At 42.5% G+C, this 14,980-nt stretch overlaps 1 long non-coding RNA gene across 1 annotated transcript in view; it reads right to left on the reverse strand.

The window, feature by feature from the left end:
- LOC117083016 overlaps positions 1-14,714 on the reverse strand; it is a 100,877-nt gene extending 86,163 nt beyond the window's left edge. Inside the window, exon 1 of the long non-coding RNA XR_004436900.1 lies at positions 14,358-14,714. This is a non-coding gene — a long non-coding RNA (uncharacterized LOC117083016). The remainder of the gene's footprint in view (positions 1-14,357) is intronic.
- Positions 14,715-14,980: the final 266 nt, after the last annotated feature.

Below are 14,980 nucleotides of genomic sequence, written 5' to 3' on the forward strand. Positions count from 1 at the left end.
AATTAGATTTTCTTTTATTCATTTACTCATTTACTTGTTTATTCAATGAATGGGTTGTTTATTAAATACATACTATTCTTGGGAACATGCTATGTACTGAGGATACAATAGTGGTAAAAACACTTTTGATATAGCTCAGTGTCTACTAGGAAAAGAGGATGAAATGTAGACAAAGAAAGCAGAAGAAAAGACAAGGGAAGTGGTGCTACACAGGAGCAGCACACAACACCATGATGGCAATACAGCGGCACCGATGCAGGCGCCAGGTTGGGAAGACAGGGTTTTGGCCGGCAAAGGAGTTTCCTGAGTAGGCAATGGCTGAGCTGAGATCTTAAGGTGAGTTAGCTAGGTAGAGGAGGCAGATGTGGAGGTGAAGGCAGAGGGAGCATCCTAGACAAATGGAATACCCAATAAAAGCTTTTTGGGGTCCAGAGTCTGGATTATTATTCATGAATGTAAGAATGAAGGTGGCTGGAGCAGTGAGAACATGCATTGGAGAAGGATAAGAGGAGATCAGCGACCCACAGAAGTCAGAGTGCCCAGGACCACAGAGGCCACACTGGAGATATGGAGCTTGAGCGTCAGAGCAATGGAAATCTCGGAAGAATTTTAGCAATGAGGGTAATGTAAGCATATCTGAGCTTTCAAAATGTCACTCTGGTTATTGTGTGAAGAGGAGATGTATGGGAGGCCGGCGTGGATGCATAGAAATGGCAAGTGCCTGAAATTATAGGGTGCCATAAAGACAGAAGAGAAATCAGTATGGAATTCTCTCACACCTCCCCTCCTCGAAACAAATCCCACCCTCCAGGCATGTAATATAATAGATAATACATCGAGAATGTAATATGATAAAAATAAGATGATAATGAACAGGAGATGATCAAGGGAGAGATAAAATGCCTTATAGAAGAGACCTGAGTCTGTTGCTAAGTACATTAAGCATGAAAAAAAAATGTGGAGTCTGGGAGAGACATATAAAATAATAGTAGGATTGCAATGAACAACTGATCTTAGGTGGAAGGGATTTAATGGAACCAATGCTTATCCTATACACTGTAGAGCACATAATAAGTATTGTGGACTGAATGTTGTATACTCTCCAGATTCTTATGTTGGAATCTTATGCCCTAATGTGATGTTAAGAGGTGGGGTATTTGGGAGGTAATTAGGAATAGATGAGGTCATGAGGGTTGAGGCCACAGGAATGAGATTACTATCTTTATAAGAGTTCCGAAAGAGCTCACTTCCTCCCTTCTGTTAGGTGAGGACACAGCAAGAAAGTGCCATGTATGAACCAGAAAGCGGGCCCTCTCCAGACATGAAATTAAAACTGCCAGTGCCTTGACCTTGGACTTCTCAGCTCCCAGATCTGTGAAGAATAAAGTTACATTGTTTAAAAGCTATGCAGTTTGTAATTTTAAAAAAATCACACTCGAGCTAAGACAATGAGTTGAATATGAAGAAATAGAAAAGATGAATGTTTGGGTGTGTTTGTATGGGAAAGGTGGCCTTATGGCCCCCTTGTTCAATGAACTTACTTTGTCAATTACTTTCTCTTTGGTGTTTCTCATGGAAATGTCAAGGATCAGGTACATTCTCTCTGGGATTCTATGTTATTTCTGCCTCAGAATGTTTCAGAAAGCCTAAACAAGTCTCTTTTTTTATCAAAGCTCAGGAAAAATACTGGGATGATAACACCCAGTGCTTGGGTGTCTTAAAGGAAGAAGAAAAAGAAGAAGATGCCTGGGAAGTTTGCTACCTGCAGCCTGGCACTTCCTCATCCTAAAATTTGGCTGCTAATTTCTACTGACGCTCATGGAAAATTTCCCGAAGACTCTGCTCCTGAATGAATTGAAAGCCTTTGAGTTGAGTTTGTATTCCTTAACCTGTACCCTGTAAAAGACGGTAGCCAAGTAATGGAACTGTAGTTAATAAAACAGGAGATAGTCTCTCTTCTGGAGAGATGGAAGACATTCCTGTTTGCCTTGAAAATAAGCCTCTTTTCCCATCACTACCCTTATAGATTTGACAGTCCATGCCTAGCACTCTTCTCAGTAAGCATCAAGAGCAGAAGAAGATAATCACTTAGCAGGAATTGTGCAGGCTGCAATTCTCTCTTCAAGGAACAATTTGCCAGGGGAGCTGCCCATGTTGGTTACATTTTGTTAGTTTTCACCCACCAAGCAGTCACTTGTGACAAAGAAGCTCCTGTCCTTCACTGAATTTGGTTCCAGGCAAATGAAATGATGCCTTGCCACTCTCTGGCAGACAGAAGTAGTTTCTCCAGATAGAAATTCAGGCTGCAGAAGTGAATTTAGGGGATTTAGGCTGTGGGGTGTGTGTCGGGCTTTTGACTATGAGATGGAGCATGAAGAGTGTAAGAATGTGCTGATGCTCAGGTCATTGAGGCCACTTGGAGCTCTGAGACCTGAGTATCTTGATTCTAGGAGCATCTGTCATTTCTTACCCACTCATTCAACAATGTTTACTGAGTATCTACAACGTGAGCCAGACACTTTTCCAAACAAAAGAGACAAAAATTGTATCCTCATGTAGCTTGCATTATACAAGGGAAAGAAAGATAACCAAATAGTATAATATACAAGTAACTTTCTACACTATGCTAAGAGGTGAGAAACACTATGAAAAAAAAAAAAAACAGTGCAGACGGAGTAGAAGAGGGGTGTTGGCAGGTGGGCAAGTGGTGGTATGAGGAAGATGGTTTGAGCAAACCTCATTGAGACTTGGAAGGGTGACGAATTAGCCAAGTAGCATTTGCAGGAAAAACACAGTAGGCAGAGAGAAGTGCTGAAGCCAAGATTCGAAGGTGGGAGCCTGCCTGGCACGTTTACTGACTAGCAAGGAGGACAGGGAGTAATGGGAGGAGTATCAACACATAAAGTCAGAGGACAAGTGGACCCCAAATCATGCCAGGCCTTGGAAAGAATCTGGCTTTTCCTTGTAGTGAAACTGGGAATCAACGGAGGGTCAAAATCTGATAAAATATGTATCCTGAAGTCAGGCATGGTGGCTCTTGCCTGTAATCCCAGTATTTTGGGAGGCCAAGGGGGGCAGATCATTTGAGGTCAGGGGTTCAATATCAGCCTGGCCAATATGGTGAAACACCATCTCTACCAAAATACAAAAATTAGCCGGGCGTGGTGGTGTATGCCTGTAGTCCCAGCTACTCTGGTTTATACAGACTCTGGAATTCTCTTACATCTCCCCTCCTCAAAACAAACACTCCAGCCTGGGCAACAGAGTGAGACTCTGTCTCAAAAAATAAATTATATATATACTATGTATTTTGTGTTGTTTTCCTGAGACCATTCCATAGGCATGAGCAGAAGCAGCACAGAGCTCTATCAGGAGGGTACAGCTCTAACTTAGGAATGAGGTGAGCATGGATTGGACTGGAATTGGAGCAAGGGAAGTGGTGAGAAATGGCTGAATGCTGGATATATTTTGAAGATAAAGTCAGCAGGATTTTTTATGGGTTGGATGTAGGAGAGAAGAAGTAGAATGTAGAAGATTGTAAGGATTTTGGCCTGAGCTGCTGGAATGAGGGTGTTGCCATCAATTGAGCTGGGAAAGACAGCAGGTAGAGCAGCTTTTTCAGAAAGATCAAGAGTAAGTATTGGACATATTGAACTTGTGAAGTCTATTAGACTTCCAAGTGGAGGCAGTGGATATATAAGTTTGGAGTTTGGGAAAGAACTCTGGTCTTGTGAAAATGGGGATTGGTGGTATATAGCTGACATGGGACCATCAAGAAGAGTATAGGGGGAGAAGAGGTGAAGACCAAGGGCTGAGCCCAGGGCACTCCAACATTAAGAGCCAAAGGAAATAACACATGGCAGAGCACATGTTGCATATGCATGACACAGAGTCAGTGTTCAATGAATATGACCTAGGATGGCTATAATTATTATGGTATTTATTATATCCGTAAGGACTGCTTGTTTTGTTACAATCTAAATTAGAAAATGATGATCTCAAATATACTTTTTCAGGAGCAACAAGAGTGACAATTCAGATCCCCCAAATTCCTTGCTGTAGCATAAATGGATAATTATTAAAATTAGGAGGAAAGTTAAGATTACCTAGAGTGATGGTTAACCATTTATCAAATTTTTAAAGTGTGGCAGGCTCTGTGCTGGTCTGAGAAAGGGCACAGAGAAGACTGCTGTCCTCAGGGAGTGTGCAGTCTAATGGGGAGACACAGAACTGTGTATTAAGTGTTCTGGTTACAAAAAAGCACTTTCAGAATAAAAGAAAATAAAATTTAATTATGGGTTTATTGCTTAGGATAAGGTAAGTGCAGGTGGATATGGGCACTTATTCATATGTATAGGTCAGTACCTATGCATGGTCACTTGCTTTTGGAACACATAAACACGTAAGGAATTTCAGGATCAGATGACGGAACTAATGGAAGTTGAATAGGGGTTGTAGAGATTGGGGTGGGAGCAGAGGGACAAGTTCAATGACGTGTCAGACTGAAAAAGTCTGGAAAACAATAGAAAAGAGTTTTCAAAGAAAAGATAGGTCCCACCCAATTGTCTTTGATGTTCTGCCAGCTTCCTTCAGAATCCCACACTCATTCACTTTGACCTGAACCTCTGGCTTTCACCAGGATGAGGAAAATACTTTGATCTACTTGAAAACAGAGTCTTGGAAAGGTGATGAGTTTCCAAGGGGGTTCTTGGCAGACAGTTCTTGTGGGCTGCCAATCGCAAAGGCAATTTGGGGTCCTGCTGCTATTGGTCCCACAGTAGCACCTCGGTGTGGTCTGTATAAACTCGTGCATTATTCTCAAACCCTGAATCAAAGGGAGAATTTGATATCCGGGTGAAAAGAGGCATTCCCATTGGAAACTCTGATGTCACAGTCAAATGCGCTACCCTTCACAGTTGGGTTCCCCATTTGACAGCAGAGGCTTGAAACAGAATCCTTTTTGAAATCAGAAAAAAGGAACATGTTGGGCTGAATTTCAGGAAATGCCCTAATGATGAAATCTGGGAAATGGCAAACGTGTATAACCAAGGAAGTGGTATGCGTCCCAAAGCTTGAGTCATTCAAAACCATGTTGGAGACATCACTGGAAAAACGCTGGGGGAGAAGGGGACTGTTTTAGTGGAAAATCTGTGAAGTCCCCCCACAGCGTTGTAGTGGCACTTCTCTGACTATTTGACAGGAATTGGCTTCTAAATATGCCTCGCTTTCCTCTGCATCACGCACTATCTACAGTGTAAATCAGGCACGCACAAACTTTCCATTTTGCTCATGTCCCAGGCATCATTCTCTTCAAGTATTGAACCAATTCTAAAAACGAAAACAAAAAACAAAAAACAAAACAGCTTTAAGAACAAAATATGATAAATATGACAAATAAAAATAAAGTATAGTTAGTTACAGATCAATTTTACAAAGGCAGACACATGTATTATCTCATTTAAACCACAGTTCATCCTCTTGGTGGCCATTCTCTGTTTGTGGGTGAGATCACTGAGATTTAATGAGGTTATGACTAGTCTGAACTTCTGACTTCTAAACCACTCTTGTGGTTATTCCTGCTCCACTACTCCACCTCTCAAGAGAATTAAGGGAGAAAAATTCCTCTACACTTATAAAAACATGAAATCTCATTAAATTATTAAAGGAAAATCCATAGTTTATTAGAAGACAAAGGTACACCAACATGAACTCCATCGGCTACCAAAATAATTTTTTTTGTTTGCTTTTAAACCTAATCTTTCAGGCGGGGGCGGAGCAAGATGGCCGAATAGGAACAGCTCCAGTCTCCAACTCCCAAGGCGAGCGACACAGAAGACTGGTGATTTCTGCATTTTCAACTGAGGTACTGGGGTCATCTCACTAGGGAGTGCCGGACAATCGGTGCTGGTCAGCTGCTGCAGCCTGACCAGCGAGAGCTGAAGCAGGGCGAGGTATCACCTCACCTGGAAGCGCAAGGGGGAAGGGAATCCGTTTTCCTAGCCAGGGGAACTGAGACACACAACACCTGGAAAATCAGGTAACTCCCACCCCAATACTGCGCTTTAAGCAAACGGGCACACCAGGAGAATATATCCCACACCTGGCCGGGAGGGTCCCACGCCCACGGAGCCTCCCTCACTGCTACAGCAGTCTGCGGCGATCTATCCGCAAGGCAGCAGCGAGGCTGGGGGAGGGGCGCCTGCCATTGCTGAGGCTTAAGTAGGTAAACAAAGCCTCTGGGAAGCTCGAACTGGGAGGAGCTCACAGCAGCTCAAGGAAGCCTGCCTGTCTCTGTAGACTCCACCTCTGGGGACAGCACACAGCTGAAGACCAACAGGGGAAGCAGCGGGGGCCGGTGCAGACACGAATGACTCTGTCTGACAGCTTTGGGGAGAGCCGTGGATCTCCCAACGCAGAGGTTGAGATCTGAGAACGGACAGACTGCCTGCTCAGGTGGGTCCCTGACCCCTGAGTAGCCTAGCTGGGAGACATCCACCACTAGGGGCAGTCTGACACCCCACACCTCACAGGGTGGAGTACACCCCTGAGAGGAAGCTTCCAAAGGAAGAATCAGACAGGTACACTCGCTGTTCAGCAATATTCCATCTTCGGCAACCTCTGCTGCTGATACCCAGGCAAACAGGGTCTGGAGTGGACCCCAAGCAATCTCCAACAGACCTATAGCTGAGGGTCCTGACTGTCAGAAGGAAAACTACCAAACAGGAAGGATACCTATAACAAAACCCCATCAGTACGTCACCATCATCAAAGACCAGAGACAGATAAAACCACAAAGATGGGGAAGAAGCAGGGCAGAAAAGCTGGAAATTCAAAAAATAAGAGCGCATCTCCCCCTGCAAAGGAGCGCAGCCCATCGCCAGCAACGGACCAAAGCTGGTCAGAGAATGACTTTGACCAGATGAGAGAAGAAGGCTTCAGTCCATCAGACTTCTCAGAGCTAAAGGAGGAATTGCGTACCCAGCGCGAAGAAACTAAAAATCTTGAAAAAAGAGTGGAAGAATTGACAGCTAGACTAATTAATGCAGAGAAGGTCATAAATGAAATGACAGAGATGAAAACCATGACACGAGAAATACGTGACAAATGCACAAGCTTCAGTAACCGACTCGATCAACTGGAAGAAAGAGTATCAGCGACTGAGGATCAAATGAATGAAATGAAGCGAGAAGAGAAACCAAAAGAAAAAGAAGAAAAAGAAATGAACAAAGCCCGCAAGAAGTATGGGATTATGTAAAAAGACCAAATCTACGTCTGATTGGGGTGCCTGAAAGTGAGGGGGAAAATGGAACCAAGTTGGAAAACACTCTTCAGGATATCATCCAGGAGAACTTCCCCAACCTAGTAGGGCAGGCCAACATTCAAATTCAGGAAATACAGAGAACGCCACAAAGATACTCCTCCAGAAGAGCAACTCCAAGACACATAATTGCCAGATTCACCAAAGTTGAAATGAAGGAAAAAATCTTAAGGGCAGCCAGAGAGAAAGGTCGGTTACCCACAAAGGGAAGCCCATCAGACTAACAGCAGATCATTCGGCAGAAACTCTACAAGCCAGAAGAGAGTGGGGGCCAATATTCAACGTTCTTAAAGAAAAGAATTTTAAACCCAGAATTTCATATCCAGCCAAACTAAGTTTCATCAGTGAAGGAGAAATAAAATCCTTTACAGATAAGCAAATGCTTAGAGATTTTGTCACCACCAGGCCTGCCTTACAAGAGCCCCTGAAGGAAGCCCTAAACATGGAAAGGAACAACCGGTACCAGCCATTGCAAAAATATGCCAAAATGTAAAGACCATCGAGGCTAGGAAGAAACTGCATCAACTAACGAGCAAAATAACCAGTTAATATCATAATGACAGGATCAAGTTCACACATAACAATATTAACCTTAAATGTAAATGGACTAAACGCTCCAATTAAAAGACACAGACTGGCAAACTGGATAAAGAGTCAAGACCCATCAGTCTGCTGTATTCAGGAGACCCATCTCAGATTCAGAGACATAAATAGGCTCAAAATAAAGGGATGGAGGAAGATCTACCAAGCAAATGGAGAACAAAAAAAAGCAGGGGTTGCAATCCTAGTCTCTGATAAAACAGACTTTAAACCATCAAAGATCAAAAGAGACAAAGAAGGCCATTACATAATGGTAAAGGGATCAATTCAACAGGAACAGCTAACTCTCCTAAATACATATGCACCCAATACAGGAGCACCCAGATTCACAAAGCAAGTCCTTAGAGACCTACAAAGAGACTTAGACTCCCATACAATAATAATGGGAGACTTCAACACTCCACTGTCAACATTAGACAGATCAACGAGACAGAAACTTAACAAGGATATCAAGGAATTGAACTCATCTCTGCACCAAGTGGACCTAATAGACATCTATAGAACTCTCCACCCCAAATCAACAGAATATACATTCTTCTCAGCACCACATCACACCTATTCCAAAATTGACCACATAATTGGAAGTAAAGCACTCCTCAGCAAATGTGCAAGAACAGAAATTATAACAAACTGTCTCTCAGACCACAGTGCAATCAAACTAGAACTCAGGACTAAGAAACTCAATCAAAACCGCTCAACTACATGGAAACTGAACAACCTGCTCCTGAATGACTACTGGGTCCATAACGAAATGAAAGCAGAAATAAAGATGTTCTTTGAAACCAATGAGAACAAAGATACAACATACCAGAATCTCTGGGACACATTTAAAGCAGTGTGTAGAGGGAAATTTATAGCACTAAATGCCCACAAGAGAAAGCAGGAAAGATCTAAAATTGACACTCTAACATCACAATTAAAAGAACTAGAGAGGCAAGAGCAAACACATTCAAAAGCTAGCAGAAGGCAAGAAATAACTAAGATCAGAGCAGAACTGAAGGAGATAGAGACACAAAAAACCCTCCAAAAAATCAATGAATCCAGGAGTTGGTTTTTTGAAAAGATCAACAAAATTGACAGACCGCTAGCAAGACTAATAAAGAAGAAAAGAGAGAGGAATCAAATAGATGCAATAAAAAATGATAAAGGGGATATCACCACCGACCCCACAGAAATACAAACAACCATCAGAGAATACTATAAACACCTCTACGCAAATCAACTAGAAAATCTAGAAGAAATGGATAATTTCCTGGACACTTACACTCTCCCAAGACTAAACCAGGAAGAAGTTGAATCCCTGAATAGACCAATAGAGGCTCTGAAATTGAGGCAACAATTAATAGCCTACCCACCAAAAAAAGTCCAGGACCAGATGGATTCACAGCTGAATTCTACCAGAGGTACAAGGAGGAGCTGGTACCATTCCTTCTGAAACTATTCCAATCAATAGAAAAGAGGGAATCCTCCCTAACTCATTTTATGAGGCCAACATCATCCTGATACCAAAGCCTGGCAGAGACACAACAAAAAAAGAGAATTTTAGACCAATATCCCTGATGAACATCGATGCAAAAATTCTCAATAAAATACTGGCAAACCGGATTCAGCAGCACATCAAAAAGCTTATCCACCATGATCAAGTGGGCTTCATCCCTGGGATGCAAGGCTGGTTCAACATTCGCAAATCAATAAACGTAATCCAGCATATAAACAGAACCAAAGACAAGAACCACATGATTATCTCAATAGATGCAGAAAAGGCTTTTGACAAGATTCAACAGCCCTTCATGCTAAAAACGCTCAATAAATTCGGTATTGATGGAACGTACCTCAAAATAATAAGAGCTATTTATGACAAACCCACAGCTAATATCATACTGAATGGGCAAAAACTGGAAAAATTCCCTTTGAAAACTGGCACAAGACAGGGATGCCCTCTCTCACCACTCCTATTCAACATAGTGTTGGAAGTTCTGGCTAGGGCAATCAGGCAAGAGAAAGAAATCAAGGGTATCCAGTTAGGAAAAGAAGAAGTCAAATATCCCTGTTTGCAGATGACATGATTGTATATTTAGAAAACCCCATTGTCTCAGCCCAAAATCTCCTTAAGCTGATAAGCAACTTCAGCAAAGTCTCAGGATACAAAATTAATGTGCAAAAATCACAAGCATTCTTATACACCAGTAACAGACAAGCAGAGAGCCAAATCAGGAATGAACTTCCATTCACAATTGCTTCAAAGAGAATAAAATACCTAGGAATCCAACTTACAAGGGATGTCAAGGACCTCTTCAAGGAGAACTACAAACCACTGCTCAGTGAAATCAAAGAGGACACAAACAAATGGAAGAACATACCATGCTCATGGATAGGAAGAATCAATATCGTGAAAATGGCCATACTGCCCAAGGTTATTTATAGATTCAATGCCATCCCCATCAAGCTACCAATGACTTCTTCACAGAATTGGAAAAAACTACTTTAAAGTTCATATGGAACCAAAAAAGAGCCCGCATTGCCAAGACAATCCTAAGTCAAAAGGACAAAGCTGGAGGCGTCACGCTACCTGACTTCAAACTATACTACAAGGCTACAGTAACCAAAACAGCATGGTACTGGTACCAAACAGAGATATAGACCAATGGAACACAACAGAGTCCTCAGAAATAATACCACACATCTACAGCCATCTGATCTTTGACAAACCTGAGAGAAACAAGAAATGGGGAAAGGATTCCCTATTCAATAAATGGTGCTGGGAAAATTGACTAGCCATAAGTAGAAAGCTGAAACTGGATCCTTTCCTTACCCCTTATACGAAGATTAATTCAAGATGGATTAGAGACTTAAATGTTAGACCTAATACCATAAAAACCCTAGAAGAAAATCTAGGTAGTACCATTCAGGACATAGGCATGGGCAAGGACTTCATGTCTAAAACACCAAAAGCAACGGCAGCAAAAGCCAAAATTGACAAATGGGGTCTCATTAAACTAAAGAGCTTTTGCACAGCAAAAGAAACTACCATCAGAGTGAACAGGCAACCTACAGAATGGGAGAAAATTTTTGCAACCTACTCATCTGACAAAGGGCTAATATCCAGAATCTACAAAGAACTCAAACAAATATACAAGAAAAAAACAAACAACCCCATCAAAAAGTGGGCAAAGGATATGAACAGACATTTCTCAAAAGAAGACATTCATACAGCCAAGAGACACATGAAAAAATGCTCATCATCACTTGCCATCAGAGAAATGCAAATCAAAACCACAATGAGATACCATCTCACACCAGTTAGAATGGCAATCATTAAGAAGTCAGGAAACAACAGGTGTTGGAGAGGATGTGGAGAAATAGGAACACTTTTACACTGTTGGTGGGATTGTAAACTAGTTCAACCATTATGGAAAACAGTATGGCGATTCCTCAAGGATCTAGAACTAAATGTACCATATGACCCAGCCATCCCACTACTGGGTATATACCCAAAGGATTATAAATTATTCTACTACAAAGACACATGCACACGTATGTTTATTGCGGCACTATTCACGATAGCAAAGACTTGGAATCAACCCAAATGTCCATCTGTGACAGACTGGATTAAGAAAACGTGGCACATGTACACCATGGAATACTATGCAGCCATCAAAAAGGATGAGTTTGCGTCCTTTGTAGGGACATGGATGCAGCTGGAAACCATCATTCTTAGCAAACTATCACAAGAAGAGAAAACCAAACACCGCATGTTCTCACTCATAGGTGGGAACTGAACAATGAGATCACTTGGACTCGGGAAGGGGAACATCACAACATCGGGGCCTATCATGGGGAGAGGGGAGGAGGGAGGGATTGCATTGGGGAGTTATACATGATATAAATGATGAATTGATGGGTGCTGACGAGTTGATGGGTGCAGCACACCAACATGGCATAAGTATACATATGTAACAAACCTGCACGTTATGCACATGTACCCTAGAACTTAAAGTATAATAATAATAATAAAAAAAAACCCTAATCTTTCTTCCTTGCTCTGGAATCCACATAAGATGAGGTGTTTGTTTGCTCTGAAATGAACATCCTTATAAATCTGTAATTCACACACTTTCCTGACTCTCCTTAGATCAACAATAATCTCTTTCCTCGGTGCATCTTTAATTTTTCTCCAGTGGATGTTTCCTCTACTCTACAAAACTGTTCAAATCGTTTCCACCTCAAAATTACTCCTGCCTTGTGTCACATTTGTTTCAACGTCCTTACCTTTGTCTCTTACATTCCTTTAACTTCCGAACTTCTTCACAATGAAGCACACACCACATTTCCCCATTATTTTCTCTTTAATGCCTTACAAACTAGCTTCTTCCCTATACTCTCCTGAGATGTTCATGGAAGGTATAATCAAGCTAATGACATCATTTTTGTCTGCTGAGCTGACTACCACAGCCTGTTTGACACATCCATCACTTGGTTTTAGAAACATAGTAACTGCTTGGTTCTTCCATTTTTTTCCCTCTGTCCTCTCATATAAATAGACATTTAATAATGTCCATTCCTCAGCAACATTATTGCCCATAAAGACCCTTTCATTCCCAAGGCTTGACTTTCACTTCTAAATGCATGACCCCCCAGTCTACGTCTCTTATCCTAAAAATTCTACTGAAATTTGGACCTTTGCCTATGAAATCCCCAGGCAAAAGACCAACCTGAAGGATTTACCGGCCACCTTTGATTCAATACCGCCCAAATTGAGACATTTTCCATAACCTGAACTTGGTAACACCATTTCAAAACTGCTGGTCACCAGGTTCAAATCCTTAAGTCATCCTTGCTCCCTTCTCACTTCTCATGCCCAATAGCCCCCCTATTCACTTCCCTATTCTGCCTCTGAAAGGTACATGCATTCCTCCTTTTTGCTTGGCACTGTCCTACCCCAGATGCTCATCATTTCTCCCTAAGCTATTGCAACAGCCTCTTGATTGCTGATGATGACAGCAATGGCTAATATTTAAAAGACTGTACCATGTTGAGGAACAGTGCTGAGCAGCCTGTGCACATCCACAGGCCTGTGAGTGAACCACTGCTGTGAGCCCCTCTTTCTAGTGGGGAGACTGCGGTCCAAAGGGTGAAATGTTTTTCTCAGGTCACGCCATGTGCACAAAGTAGAGCTATGACTCAAATACATTTCAGAGTCAATGCCTGAGCTTCTATTCCCAAGGCATATTGTCTCCCAATATAAATAACAAAATCCACATCTTTCAGACTGACCATCAAAACTCTATGGAATATGGTCTTCTCCAACCTTCCCCCCAACTTTCTCTTCCAGTTTATCCCTTTAGTCTACTCTAGGCTACTACTGTTGCAAAAGATGATCCTTTTATCTACATTGTTTACCTCCTCTTCACATCGACATTTGAGGTTCATCTCAAAACACACATCCTCCAAGAAGACTTCACAGATATTCCCACTCAGAATCAGTGTCTCCTTATCCCCACTCCGAATCAGTCTCTCCCCATGTGCTCTGCATGTAGTTTGTCTCAGTACTGTAGCGATGATTTATTGCACGGTGTCACTTGAGTGTACATGTATTCATCTCACCTGTTCACATCTTGAATACAGGGCCCATGTGTTACACCTCTCTGTTATATTCATGTCCCCACCTCCCCACTATGCCAGTAGTGCCTGGCACGTGACAAGCCTTCAACAAATTTTAGTAGAACTGAACAGCAAGCTTGGGTATGGTTGGGGGTTGGATTATTCATAGTGTTTACAAGTGAGAAGTGAGAATGTCACCCTGGCCAGTCTATTCCTGAGTTATCACAGATCCCAAAAGGTCTTTAGGCTTAATCATTTACAGAACACAGCCGGTATTAGGAGCAAGGTTCTCTTCCAATTAATAACTGAAGTCCAGTGTTCAACTTCCACAAAGTATCTATTCTATAACTGGTATTAATTCCCTCAGAAATAATTTCCACTGTTCTTCAGCTCCCCACCAACTAAACTTGAGTGTCAATGGTGGTGAAAATAACAATGACAAAAGCTAACATCTACCAAAGTTTAAATTTATAAATCTCCGTTTGATCTTCAAAACCACCTAGTGCAATAGATACTACTATCATTCCCTTTTTCTGAATGAAAATATTGAGGTTCAGAGGGGTTGAGGAACTTCCCAAGATCACTAAGCCCCTAGGAAGTGATGAGGCCGGATGCAATTTGACACCCACACTCTTAACCACTGAGCCTCACCATCTCTCTAGAGGCCTGAAGTTAATAAATTTCAGTTTCCTCTCCTCTCCACATATGACCAGAAGACTTGAGACACAGAAGCCTTGGTGCAGTGCTGCTGAGCGTTACCCACCCCCTGCTTTGTTTCTGCTTGCTTGTGCACGGCCAATTTTACAGCCGGGCTGCTCATGTGAAGACGTCCACTCACCTCCTAGTCATCGTTAATCCCCTCATTAAGCAACCCATGAGGAAGAAGCAGTGGGAATGGCCATGGCTCTGCACAGGTTGGGCTCTGTTGGAGATGGGACATGAAATCTTTGCACGCCACTGGCCATGAGTCATTGGAAGACTGAGCTGTGTCCCAGAGAGGATGACAGGAAACCGCAGGCTCTGGCTCCACTCTTGCGGTGACAGTCTTTGAGAGGCTGGATGACCATGGTGGTTCAGCTGTTCCCCGATAGCTGCCTCCCCACCAGATCTGGACTGTGTTTGTCTTGGCCAGTTGGAATGTGGAATCCTTCCTGGCTCAGTCAGTGCTGTGGAAGGAGACACATCCGTTTCCCAAGTCTCCACCCCCCTGCTCCAGCTACTACAGCCATTTTATACAACTCCTTCCTGCTGTTTGAAGACATATTTATGGGCAGTTGGGACACAGGGACTCTTCTCCTTGGCAACAGCTTCCCACCAAGCCAAGCAAACTTTGAAGTGGTCTTGGTTCCTGAGTGAGCAGAACATCTATCGTCCAGCAACAAATGCCCTTTTGTTTGGCTCCCAGTTTCACAACCTCTGTGATGTAAGATGGTACCTTCAACAACAAACCCAACCAGGAGT

The sequence above is a fragment of the Trachypithecus francoisi genome, unplaced genomic scaffold, assembly GCF_009764315.1.
Source record: "Trachypithecus francoisi isolate TF-2019V2 unplaced genomic scaffold, Tfra_2.0 Lachesis_group0, whole genome shotgun sequence".
NCBI lineage: Eukaryota > Metazoa > Chordata > Mammalia > Primates > Cercopithecidae > Trachypithecus > Trachypithecus francoisi.